The sequence below is a fragment of the Panthera leo genome, chromosome D4, assembly GCF_018350215.1.
Source record: "Panthera leo isolate Ple1 chromosome D4, P.leo_Ple1_pat1.1, whole genome shotgun sequence".
NCBI classification, from domain to species: domain Eukaryota; kingdom Metazoa; phylum Chordata; class Mammalia; order Carnivora; family Felidae; genus Panthera; species Panthera leo.
In genome coordinates this window covers 47,513,865-47,527,649 of record NC_056691.1, presented here as the reverse complement: position 1 = coordinate 47,527,649, position 13,785 = coordinate 47,513,865, and the positions used below count along the sequence as shown (strand labels likewise).

Here is a 13,785-nt window from a genome sequence, read left to right as displayed (position 1 = left end):
TTCTGCAGAGTGATTTTAAAGACAAATCTTAAACAATATGAAAATTGAATTAACTCAGGTGACTGTTTAGGGCATTGAAACAGCAATTCACTAAATGGTACCTGTCAGGAAGCCAGTTTTTGTTCAATCTCATTATAATTATTTACTGTGTTATGGTTTTCATTTATTTATGTGCCATAGAAATACAAGCAAATCACTTTAAGGGCTTTGCTAGTTGGGAATAAAGGTGTGTTTTATGAGATTCTCTAGCAACTGCAGGAAAGGGTATAATAGGGAAAAAGAAATGATTAATTAAATGGAAGGAACATCCCTTGGCCATAATATAAATGGGCATTAAGTAAAGGGAATAGTTGGTATTACTGAGTATAGTTAATATTAGGCAATTCTAAGTGGGCAGGATAGTTATTATCTTATATTGTATTCTTCTAAGAAACTGGTAGAACAATTTTTAAAATTTTTCTCATCTTGCTCTATTATATATGTATTTTTCATACGTATTAAATCTCAAGATTTGTTTCTGTGTGTGAATATTATTTTGTTTATAAACTCCAGGGCTGTTAATCTGTTCTCTCTGTGAATCTGACTTGTCTTTTAAGAGGTTACTGGTCTTCATCACCAGTTTCCACCTGCTGACTACAGGGCCAAAGCTTGAGCTCTACCCATTTTCCTGCTTTATAAAAAAGAATGCATGCTCAGAATTTTTGCAAACCAAATAATTCAGAAAACATTAAGAAAACTAAAGGTTCAATTCTTACTACCTCAAAATAACCCCTGTCTAATGTTCTAGTGACTATTCTTTATGTGATATTGAATACTCTCAACAATATTTCATGAAAATCTTTACATATCACTAAATTACAAATATATACTATCCTTTTCAATGGCTTCTGTTTACTATGATTATGGAATAGACTTCTGAAAACTAAAATTTACAAAACTAAATAATTAAAATTATTTTAATTTTAATTTGCCCTAGGACTTCCTAGGACATCATATATTATGTTTCTTAAAATCCTATTATATTTTACCTGAATCATTTCAAAGAAGCAAATCATCCAAATATCACTTTTATCTCTCTTCCATTTGTCAGCAATAGATGGCATGTCAAGACTTGAGTATGAGTATTTCATTTTAGGAAAACAGAGTTTGTCTGTTGATGATGTTCATTGTAGTCTCCATTTTCCCTGTACTCTTGTTATTTTTGCAAGTGTTATATCATCTTTAATTTCTGCTATATTTCTTTAGGATTACTGGATTTTACATCTGGAAAGTACTGTAGAGGTCATCTAATACATAGTGGTTAAGGACTTAGGCCATAGAAATGAACTACTTGGGGTATCCCTGGTAGGCTCAGTCAGCTGATTTCTGCTTAGGTCATGACTGAAATCAAGCCTTTGTGTTGGGCTCTGTGCTGACAGCGGAGACTGCTTGGGATTCTTTCCCTCTCTCTCAGCCCTCCCTGCAAAAAATAAATAAATAAACTGAAAAGAAAGAGAAATGAACTAGTTGGGGTCACATCACACCTCTGTTGGTTTCTAGTTGTGCCATATTGGGCACTCAATTTCCTCAGTTTCCTCCTCTTTAAAATGACAGGATTATTGTGAGGATTAAATGATTTAATGTATATAAAGCATTGGAATGCTGCCTGGCATGTAGTACATACTCAATACTTGTTACTCATTATCATTATAACAAGCCAGAGTGATTTGCTGAAAGGGAATCAGCTAGTAAGTGGGGGAAATAACACTCAGACCCATGCTCCTTTCTCCCAGCCTAGGATTCTTAGCTCAATGTATCCCTCCTAGCAGTGTTTTTAAAGCCTCCTCTGGGATACAGAAGTGTCTTAGAGGCGTTCACAGATCATCAGAGTGTAGGCTCTGGTTCCCGGTTTCTCATGCTCACTGGCAGTCTTGGGTTTTTGGGTTTTTTTTTTTTTTTCCTCAAAAGTATTATTTGTTTAGAACCCTGTCACCTTCCCAGGGCATGCTATAAATATTTTGGCCATCAAAACGTTTTCATTATCGTCAGTGAACCCCTCTTCTATACTTATCAGTCTTCCCCCATCTCTGTTTATCCCCTGACCTTGCTGTCTCATTCCAAGGGGTCTTAGAGTTTTAGACAAAAAACTTCTTAACCCTCCATGTGTCTTGATTCTGATTTCTGTACCTTTGCGTCTCTTTCCACTTATCATGTCCAAAATTTACACCTATCAATAGATATAACCTGTATCCAGTAGTTTTATGGCAGTCCTTTCCTCTGCTGGCTTTCAAAGCCCTCTGTGATGTGACCTAACCAACCCAGTGTCTTTGCTCTCCAGCCCACTTCCTTCACCACAGTTGGCCTGATCTCCTTGACCAAAGCCTTATTTTTTTTCCTCTGAACCTCATTGCATTTTTTTCTGAACACACACATGCACACAGCCCAATAAGGTTGATGTATATAAAGATTTTTTAAAATGAAGGACTAAAGCACCACAATATATGTTTGTATTTTCCTCTCTTATAAAACTTTGTAAAGAAGCTCAAATCTTCATTTGTCCTTTTGATGTGGCTAATATGGAAACATACCTTTCTTTTAGCATTCGTTTGATATCCAGGAAATATCTGTATTCTAGAAAATATTGGTGCTGTATGAGTTAAATGATGAGCACTGACATAAAAGAAAGGCCTTTCTCTTTATTGTCTGCACAAGAAATCTAGAAATGCCAGCAAAAGAAAAAAAGAAATTTCACAGTAAATCATGTCAAAATAATTCAAGGAAATGTCTATTTGTTACTCAAACAGCTTAAACAGTCTGTAACACCATTCATCTATGTTAGATCTTCCAACTCATGTTTATAAAAACTGACATTTCAAACAACCATATTCTCTAATTTCTCATACCAGAATGACAGTGACCAAAGGAATGGAACATTATTTTTATTATAACAGTATTCTCAGTATTCCCTTAAAATGCACATACATATGCTCAATCAGAGAAGCAGATTTCCCCTTTAGCCACATCAACATGAAGGATTAAAAGGGGTTGGTGAGGTGGCATTAAAGAGCAGCTCTGGCTGTTCTGTGTATGCACGTGTGTTTCTTCCTGGTGCTAACTGCATTTCCACCTATAAGTCTGGCAGTCACATGACTGGACTTGACTTTGTGTGGTTCAGTCTTACCAAATTTGTAAGATCCATTTAGGATACAGATAGATGCTCATTGAAGTTTAAAATAAAAGTCATGTCTGCTTTTTTTTCATTATAATCTATGAAGTTAGACATCAAAAAGTTTAAGATTTATTCTTTTATCAGGCTGCAAAGTTTTGGTTCCTTCCATTGTACTTATTCAGTGAAAATCCACATCTGTAGCTGAATCTGTATCAATCCACAGAGACGTTAGCCCAGGAAGGAACTGCAAAACTATAAACCATAGCATATTTACAATGTTAAGTGGACATTATTTCTCCATTTTGTTTCATTCAAAACAAACAAAAACTATTACAGAAAGCATATTCTCTTGTGCCCTTTATATATTCTACCTCTGTATTCCTTTGGATATTTATTTTGATAGATTTATCAAACACAGACAAACTAAGAAATGGAAAACTGAGCAGAAAGTACTGTTAGCGTATGTAAATTGAATAAATATCATAGCCTATAAAAATGTGGAGAGAGGGAATGAGCCTGGGGGAAGGCCAGTGATAAGGAGATTGAAACTGATTTCTTCCAAGGCCATAAATGACTAGTAACTTTTAAATTCTTGCCTTAGCGTTAACACAGAATGGTAAATAAAGATGGGTAATATATGCATATATGTAATTCAATAATAAAAGTGTCTCTTGGCATAAAATCAAAATATTTTAATTTGATTAGACTGTGATGGCATGTATTTGATTCAACTTGATTTCAGCAAGTAATTGGCTGAATTATAACTTATACTTAATAGCAAACACTAACATTTTGAGCCTAAATAAACAATGGTCATAATAAATGCCAAAGTGAGTAACACATTGTAGAAAGACTGACATTCAGGAAAGCCGCTCTTTATTTCTATTAATCTTAGAAATGTAACTCATATTCCTAATGCCTCTGTTATGCCCATGAAAATGAAAAATAATTTATGTCCTTCCTTACCTTCTGGGCTACAATGATAAATATGTAAAAATGCATTGAGCTTTTTGTGATAAAAGGTACTATAAAAATCTAAGGTGTTTTTATTATTATATCAATCAAGTGGGATCTCAGACTAAGTTCCTTTTTGAAGACCCACAACTTTTTATGGGCTCATGAAATTGTATTGGGAAATATATTGAAGCCACATGAGAGGGCAGACAGATTTTATGTTTTTTGAGGCCTTTTAAACTTGGTTACAATTAGAAAGGTGAGAAGATATTTATTATAGGGTATATCGGTTGGGATATTAATAACAGCAAATGAAAATATTTAATAGACAGTATGTAAAAGGAGGGACTCTAATTTTTGCTTCATCAAATAAATGTGCTAAGTCACCAGTATTGTTACCATTATAGTTACCTTGTATCAACTGTTTCCTCTATTCCAGGAAGTTTGAATATTTTACACTCAACAATTACATTTGACCTTACAGTAATCCTACATTAAGCATTATTATCACCATTGTACAGATCAGGAAATCAACTCTTAGAAGACAGTAAGCTAATTGTCTAAGGACTAACAGTGATGGAGTCAGGTTCAAATTGATATGTATCTGAAGTACAAACCCAAACTCTTAACAATTTGCAAAGCTGTAGCTCATGGTAGAGTAACATTACAATTTCTATTTAAAGGACTAATTTTTGACAGGCTCTACCATTAAAAACTTGTAAAGAGATATTGTACAAATATAGGCTTATAAAAGATGCTTGAATCAAACCAAAATGGTTCTTTTGTCAAAGATCAGGAATAAATACTTAGAAACAGGAACTGGTTATATTGACCTTCACCTGAAGATAAATATTATATGTGTAAGGATGCTATTAGTTGTCTGAGTTTTTTCTTTGGTAATAGATTTATAATCAGTTTTGGACAAAAATATTACAAATTTTACATATTTCTAAAGTTTCCAATATTTTTACCTTCATACATCATAAAAAGAATGTTTTCCTTGAAAATCTATTATCCCATTTCCCACAGAGAAGAATTAATGGGGAATCCCTTTAAAAATAAAATTGGCATTTAAAACATTTTAAAATTATTTTTCATCATTCATAATGCCATATATATTTATTTGTGACAAAAATTAGGAGAGATTTTTATAATTCATGCTAAAAGACTTTTCTGTTCAGTAATGTAATTTTCTTTTTAAAATTATCTTTTAGTTGTGAAACATTATAATGTACATTTATAAAATATCATTTTATCACATTTCAAACTTAGTGAGAGTACACCCTTTAACCCTTCTGTAAATTCTCATCTTTAAAAAGTCCTGCCTGTTTTGGCAAATAATAGCTTAAGCTGTCCATTATATGCATATTTTCAATTTAATTAAGATAAAAATTTTTAAACATAGCTTAAGAGACTCGTTAAGGCTGGCAGTTCAAACTTACTTGAGTATTTGTAACAAGCAGAAAAATATCTTGTTGTATGATTATTTGAAGATAATAGTGCCTGAAAGGCTGGAATTTAAAAGAATATTTCTTAAAATGCTTATATAGCAGCCATTATTTAAACCAATGTCACATTATGGAAAATGGTGATACAGAAGGGAAAATTTAGCTTACATAAACATAAATTTCTCTCTCAGGAAATACATACAGCACTCATTCATCCATATACTTGAATTTAGCAACAACAACACCTGCTTTCTGGGTTAGAAGATATGATGGATTTTTTGCATGAAGAATTGAACAAAAATGTGTTTGAGATTCCTTTATTTATATTTATTTGCTCAACTCCCTATGAGTAATCAGATAAATGCAAAGTTTAAAACAATAGTCTAATACATCTAGTTTAATAAGTACTGAAATGTATACTCACACCTTAATTTTTTCTAACTACTTTTCCTGACAAATTCATTTTTAATTCTTCCACATCCCACTGTGATTTAAGCAGCCTTAATAATATCAATTAAGTGCATCCTAACATTGATTAAAGTTTTGGGGTTAAACAAAGTAAAAAATGATTGATTTTCTAAAGCTGCATTAACTTGTGTTATCACCAGAAGGTATCTTTTCAGAAATGTTGCTAAAACTTAAGATATAAACGCTGTTGTGGAAAATGAAATGCATCCTGTTATACACTCTCATAAATGCACACCAGTGAATTTATAATCTCCTCAGTGACAAAAAGAACAAGGTACAGTGCACAGTCATTAGTGAATCTAGGCAGCAAGGTCACTGGCTATATTCTGGTCATTATACATTTTAAACTTTTGTGAAACATTGATTCAAATAATGCATAGAATTTCACGCCTCCTATCCATAAAAGCAAACATAAGAGTGTAGGTATAAAGTGTGCTGTAGGAACCACGTGGTGTCAAAATACACATGTGGAATTTTTTTAGTTTTCTGAATTTACCTCCTAGTAATAATCTGGGTAAAGGGGAAGTGGGTGAAATACAGCTCTTATTCCTGTATGTAGCTAAGATGATTCTCTTATGTGGTCGATAATTTCTTAGGCTGTTCTAAAAATCACCCTGGAATCTCTCTGGTGGCCCTATCACATCAATAAAAAGGTCAGGTTAACCTCAGTTTATGGTAACTCCTCTGTATCCGGTTGATCTGTTTTTCTTACAATAAAAGGAAAACTTTAGATTCCATTTAGAATTAGTTTCTAATACTGTCATCAGAGAGCTCCCATTGCCCCGTGTTCTGATAAAGACAGAATTCTATTTCCTATCAGATTGCTTTAAAATTGTTCCTTACTCTTTCACCAAACTTCCCACAACTTTATACTTTTCAAATTGTTTATGCATGGAATCTACGACTAAGAATCATGATCAAGATGCTGTGTCCCTTTGCTAAATCTCATTTTCCCCTCCCCAAATAATTTTAAAAACCGGTGGGCTTTGTCTCTCCTGGCTGGCCACCCCAGCACCCACCCACCCCCCAATTAAAAAATAAAACAATATCCCATTCCAGGCGCCCCCTCTCTGCCTGCCGCAAGCATTTTAATGACAGTTTACTTTAGCGGTCTATCAGCAGACTGCTGCCTTTGCCACCTGAATTTCAATTTCTTAATTTACAGCTCAGATAAAACAGAATGGAGCAGGATCCGGGCTGCTCTCTACATTGGGTTGGCCTTATCAAGCGTGAAGTTTGGCGCATTGCAAACCTATTCAAGTGATTATCTGTTGAGGACCTCTCGAGCCATCTCCATCTCTGCAGCGGGCTGATAAGACAGCTGTTTCTCTATCCGCCGTGTCTCCCCGGGCCTCAGTCTTCTTCTGATACAAACTCCGCCTTTGTCACCGTGCCCCGTTGCGGTCACTTGCTCTATGGGGCAAGGGTTTGATCTGAACACACGTGGGGGGAAAGTGCGAGTGTGTGAGTGAGCTGGGGACGGAGGAAAAGGGAGGGGGAGGGTAGGGTGGTGAGGGTAAAGAAAAGAAAAAGGGTTAGAAACCAGAGGGAGGTGGGGGCAGGGCAGCGTACGGAGAACAGTTGATAGCTCTGATTGACTGGTCTCTCAGCCCGGCTTTATTATTTCAAATTAAACGTGCATCGCACACAAGTGGAAACATAAATCTTCAATATAAGAAAGAGCCTCCGAGCCTCCGAAGCAGAGAAACCGTTTCTTCCCAGGTCCCAGTAAAGGGGCCGACCGAAAGACTGATTGCCACCAGCTGAGACAGATGGTTTCCTTTAACTTTGGAAACTGGTATTTTTAATTACTTGTATTAATTTTGCATGAGATGTATCGGCTCCAGGAGAAAGCTTAGAGAAAGCTGTTAGCATCCCTGAAAGAAACGGACACAAAGCTCTGATTTGCCTTTTCTCACCTCCAGTTTTTCTTACCTAACCCTCTCCTGGTCATCTAGACCTCCCTTTGCATGCTCAGCAAATACCTGAGTTTATCCTGCTAAAAGTTGCTACTGAGCAAAAGAGGGGAAGAAGAGAAATCTGAGGACATTTGTGGGAAGCTTTACATAAATGATCGTCGATCCGAAGCTGCAAATATATTTTTCGAGACACGCTGGGGCACGTGCAACACATCTTAGTCTCTATCTGCAGTCAAATCACCTAAAGGACAATGAACTTCATACAAATTTTGCCCAGGGGAAAAAAAAAAAAAAAAAAAAAAAAGGCGTGTGTGTAGCGGTGGGGAGAACAATCTAAGCTGGTCTCAAAAGATTTACCGCGACACTAGATTACATTTTAGAAAAAAATTTAAACATTTAACTAAACAGTTCACATATCTTTTAAGTGTGAGCAGTAACCTAAGGTTTTAAGGGAATTCTCGCCGAGTGTGCTGTCTTTACAGTTTTTCCCTCGAACAGTAGTTTAAAGACAAAATGTAAAGAGAAAGTGAAGGATGTTTGTGATCCTACTCACTGCCGCCTCTGGCACTGTCCCTGATGGAAAGTGTTTGCAATATAAAGGGTCCTTTGCAAAATAGTCTCGGAGGTCACTTATCTTCCGATAAAAGGCTTTGCCCCTTTGCCAGTACGTGGAAGGAGCCAGTGAAGAACTGGGGGTGGGGGGGAGCGAGGGGGAGCGGGTAGGCGGTTTTGTTGCGATTCCCGCTGGGAATTTCGAGGATTAAAAACTCTGGAGTAGATTTAGCAGACTTTTCGATGACTACCTGGATTTGCATTTATTTTGCATGAACACTGATGAAATGCAGGCTCACTAGGGCAAGGGAGTGTATGAGAAGAGAAACACAGTGAAGGGTGCGACCCGAGTTCGGGGCTCTAACCTTACATGCGGTTTGTCACCAAGGCCGAGTCCTAGCAAAAGCCAGCCTAATTCAACATGAATGTGTTTCTATGAAGTAGGACAGCGTCTTCCTTAAAGTCTGTCCCAAGAATTGCAGTTTCCGTTTGTTACATGGGAGGGACAGAAAACACTAAGGGACTTTGCAAACCTTTATTCTGGATGGGCTCGTCTCTGTCCATGGTGCTAATTCCTGCCTCATTCTCTTGCCCGGTTGCCACGCTCTTAAACTCAAGTTGGTGTCAATTTTCTTGACAACTTTTTTCCTGTTTTCTAAACTGTAGAAGGAAAGTCGACATGCTTCTTTAAGAAGAGTAAATAAAAGAGTAATCAACAAGCTATATAATTTCTATATTTGTCACGCAGGCATTAAACTGTCACATTTCCGATGGTATAAACCACAGACCCCACCCCCACCTGAAACTGCCCAACAAACTAACACAGAATATTTTTATTCATCTGAGAGGGCATAATATTTGGAACTACCCCCATAAGCCAAACATTGTAAACTCATCTAAATAGCTTTACTGTTTATTTACTTTTTTTAAAAAAATGTCACAATAGTAGTTTACATCGTCCTTCATCATGAAATGCTAAAATCACATCCCTCACATAGTATAAGAGAGTTATTTATTCTAAAAGACATTGCCCACAATAGCTGATTAGTATTCCTATGAATGAATGTTCCTATACACACTTAAGCAAAATAATCTATTGAATCCATTACTTTTTCAGCTTTGAGAACTATTCTTTTTGCAACTTTCTCCACATCCAACTTTTCCTCCAAACTTTCAGTGAGTGAACCCCTAGATCCATCCATTTTCTACTGCAGTTTAAAATAATGCCAAGGACTTTGAAGATATATCAGAGCTAACATGACAATCATAACCCAGATATCTTTTAAATGCTTTTCTAATGCAAGTTCATAGGCTGTGGATAATACTTTACCTAACTATGGATGAAAAGGGGTTGACTACAATTGCTTAATGTGGAGTGTGATGTTTACACACACATAGTCTTTATTAGTTGCAAGATAGAATATGTTAGTATTTCAGGCTATGACAACATGAATTTCAAAGTGAAATCTACATCCAGATATCCCTTATTTTAAATAGGCTGCATTCAGTTTTTATTTTTAAAAGTTGGCAAAATACATATAACTTATGGTATATGTATCCATGTAAAAGTTTTTAAATTTAAAAACATCTGTTTTATTGAGGAAGTAAACTAGTATTTTAGGATATTTTCAATATCTTAAGTAATTTAACTCCATTTTACCTGCGTAGAAACACAACATGTTGAAGATGACCACATCTTGAAAATCATTTGCTCCTCTGCCCAAACTAAAGAAAGCCTATATACTGAATCCACAGAATTTAGCATTTGCATTTGAATGGATAAGTTTACTATTTTCCAATAGTGTTTTCTCTAACTACAGAACACACATGCTAGATTTTCATCACACCACACCACACCCAGGATTCCATATCAACCCTCCCCCCCACTTTGGGAAAATATACCACTGTAATCTGCAAAAAACCTTCCTTGTGGAAATAAACACACATCAAAAAATGAAACAAAGTATTAGCTTCCACCCAGTTAGAAGATACTTATGTAGTTGTAAGTTATTGGTAAAGATTTTCTACAAAGTGCCAAGGATATTACATGAATACGTGCAACTAATTCAATATTAAGAGCACGTTAACCAGGAGCAAAGACAAGTCACTTCATAGATAAGTCTGATTAAACAGTGTTTTACTTAAGTTGTATTTATTACTTTAAGAGTTATTTCTCTGTACTGACCTGGGGGTAAGGGGAGGGCTTGAGGGAAGATGATAACAAACACAACTTTCCAACTGTTTATTCATACAGTGATTATTCTATTTTAGGTGAGGTGGAGTCGTTCTGTCTTTTTCCTTGATTTGTCCTCCCCTCAGCCCCTTTACTCCATTTCCTCAAATTGCTTTTCTTTCTTCTTTCCTTCTTTCTAGACCTGTTCCACCCAGGTCTAGAGAATAGTTTTAAGTTGAAATTAGGACCCCAATCTTGTTGTTATATAAAAAGTGGGGCTGGGGATTAGGACATGATAATTATAACTTATAAGATAACAATGCCTATTATAAGATAACATATAGATTCAGGCCTCCTTTTCCAACCCCCTGTTATTGTCACGCAAAGTAATAGAATTTGAACATATTATACAGACTATATGGGAGATAAACAGGTCTTCTGTTCTTTGCCATTAATCATTTATCAACACTCAAGGACACTCTCAAGGAACTCTGAATTACTTCACCCCTCACTTTGTAGTCATTTTGCTTTGTGATTTTCTGTCCCTTACCCTCCAGCCCACCCTGCCCTCCTGCAATCTCTAACTCTTACCTGTGCCTTCTCTTTCCGAATTTTCAAAGATAGGCACTAGCAATAAACAGGTAAAGGAATTCCTTTTAGAAGGGCATGAGCATCTAGAGAAGATATGTTACATTGCGTAAGAAACATTAAGTACTATCTAGGAAGTTGCACTGTCAAGATTAAAAGAAGAAATTCAGGCTGGAAAAGAACCTAGGTCAAGTTAATATTGTCTCTACTTATATATCAAGTCGATCCTGAGGACCACACTTTCACTTGGAGGAAGATATAAACACCACGAACAAAACCTCAGCCTCCTGAACGTCATTAAAATATGGTGTTTAACAAAGTAGTCTTCATCTATAAAGCAGAAGCACTGACAGCACTTGGTCTTCTGGCTAAACTTTCTAAATCCTCAGAGGAAAAAAACCCAGATAAAGGTTCGACTAATCTTTACTGTCAGCAATACATGTGTGGTCCAAGAACTGTACTGCCAGCAAATACAGAGGAGTGGCTTGTTCTAATTTTCATACAGATGCTCTTTTTGAATCACCATGTACCTTAAAGTGAAGGACCTTAGCTCTACTTAGTACCTCTTTTCCTGACAGGATGTTTATCCTACACTTTTCTAACATGAAATAAAAGCGAATTCAAACCGTCCACCTTTATTTGAAAGCATTTCTGAACTCATTCTTATCCTAAAAGGATGCTTTAAAAAAAAAAAAATCAACAAGAGAGCTGCAATATGCATATATTAAAATAGAGAAAGACATAAAATTGCCTAATATCTAATACAGAATACTAGAACACACATCGAGAAAGGCATGCGGGCAAGTAATGGATGTACATTCATTCCTTTCACTCAGATCAAAGAGAGGGAGCTCTCAATGACTCATACATACCGGACAGAGTTTAATGTTATAAAGAAACGTGCCATAGATGCGGCAGTGGTGGCAAGGAAAATGAGTCTTTCGGAAGCAGAAAGATTTAAGAGGAAAGAAGATCATGCCATATCGCAAACTCTGATACTACAGTTCCAACCCTCCCACGTTGCTCTTTCCATCTCTTTTTGCTTCTTGCATTTCCCTTCGCCGCCAGTGTTAAGTGTGTACCTCCCCGCACAACTTACCTTGAAACGGGACTCCATTGAGCTCTTGAGAGTGACACAAGCTTCTAGCCAATCATATCAAGCAAGCTCGCCCGGGCGGCCTCAATGGGAGCATCTAGGCCAATCAGAGTCCTGGGGAGATGAGCAAGTTACGTTGTGGCGCCACTCGGCGTATACTTCCGCGCGTGCTGCCCGGGATAGGAGCCTGGCAGAGCAGCTGCACACACGGCAGTGCGGAGGCAGAGAAGGGGTTGGTGATACGGTGCTATAAATCTGTGGTCCAGTCCACCTCCCTTTTAAGACGTCCTCCCCCCTTATTTCTGTTCTCAGTTAGAGATGCAGCAGCTTACTCCTGTAGCGACCTACTAAAAAGCAACAAGGAGAAAGACATCGTCTTTTTGAAAAAACGTTCTTTCGTCTCTTTTCTTTGTTCCTTCGTTTGTTTTTCTTGCCCCTTTTTGTTTAGTTGAACGGCAATAGGAGGATAGTCTCTCCGTCTTTTTAAACTCTCTTTTTTAAGTTTCCCCTCCCCTTTCATCTTTTTTTTTTTTTTTCGCCATTTCTTTTAGCGTTGGACTTTGGGGTCGAAAGCATTTCTTTTTATTTGCTTCTTTTAAGCCGAGCACAGTTTAGGTTTCGTGCTGTCTTAAGAGAACTATCCAGCAGCTTCTTGCTCATCCTTATTGGGAGAACTGCACCGTTACTTTAAAAACACACATACACAAAAACCTTAAGGGAGAAAGGTAAGTTTCGGTTTGGTTTCTTTAATCATTAGTTGCAGCGATGCGCTGGCAAACCCAGAAAACCTGTAAGTGAGCGGAATACAGAATATGAAGTTAATTGCACATGTTTGTCTCATTTCAAAGCTACTGTTCTGCTTTTTAATTCTAGAGAGCTAGACTAAAAGACGGTGGACGCATGCTTGACGTACTGAATTTTCGTAAATGTCAGCGGCAGTAACTTAAGTGGTAAATGTGGGTAGAGTAGAGCAGGGGTACAATAGGAGTCTAGATGTTGAGTGAGCTTCGGGATTGAGGTTGGAAGTTCATTTCGTGGGAAGAGAGGGATAACTTCGGTTTTGGGGGATGCATGCCTCTACTTTCGCACAGCAACCAAAGGACTGGAGAGGCGTTAATACTATTGAGGGGAATCAGAAGCCTGGACTTGCAGATTAGACCAGCGAAAACCCCACACTTAATTGCATTAACCAGATAACATGTGCTGGGGAGATGGGATTGCCAGATGGAATTTAGATGCTGCACCAGGCTGCTAGTTGTAGTTGACTGAAAAAAGTACATGCCGCCTGAGGGCTAGGGCTGGGCTGGGGCTGGGGTGGGTAGAAGCTGTCAAAACTCATCATTGCTAGGTGTGCGGGCTCTAATTCTTGGGCGCCAATTACCGTGATTATTTTTTAAAAGAAGGTAGCCAATTTAGGGCCGAATTCTTAAGCCTGTACC

At 37.1% G+C, this 13,785-nt stretch overlaps 1 protein-coding gene across 8 annotated transcripts in view; it reads left to right on the top strand.

Annotated features, from left to right (window-relative positions):
* The window catches only part of ELAVL2 (ELAV like RNA binding protein 2), a 201,176-nt gene that overhangs the window by 48,195 nt on the left and 139,196 nt on the right, over positions 1 to 13,785 (top strand). The window contains exon 1 of one of the 8 annotated variants that reach the window (XM_042912822.1): positions 13,016 to 13,071. The exons of the other annotated variants lie outside the window; for them this stretch is intronic. The gene's annotated coding sequence lies outside the window, so the exon portion shown is untranslated. Of the gene's footprint in view, positions 1 to 13,015; positions 13,072 to 13,785 lie in introns of those variants that run through there. 8 annotated transcript variants of the gene reach the window in all.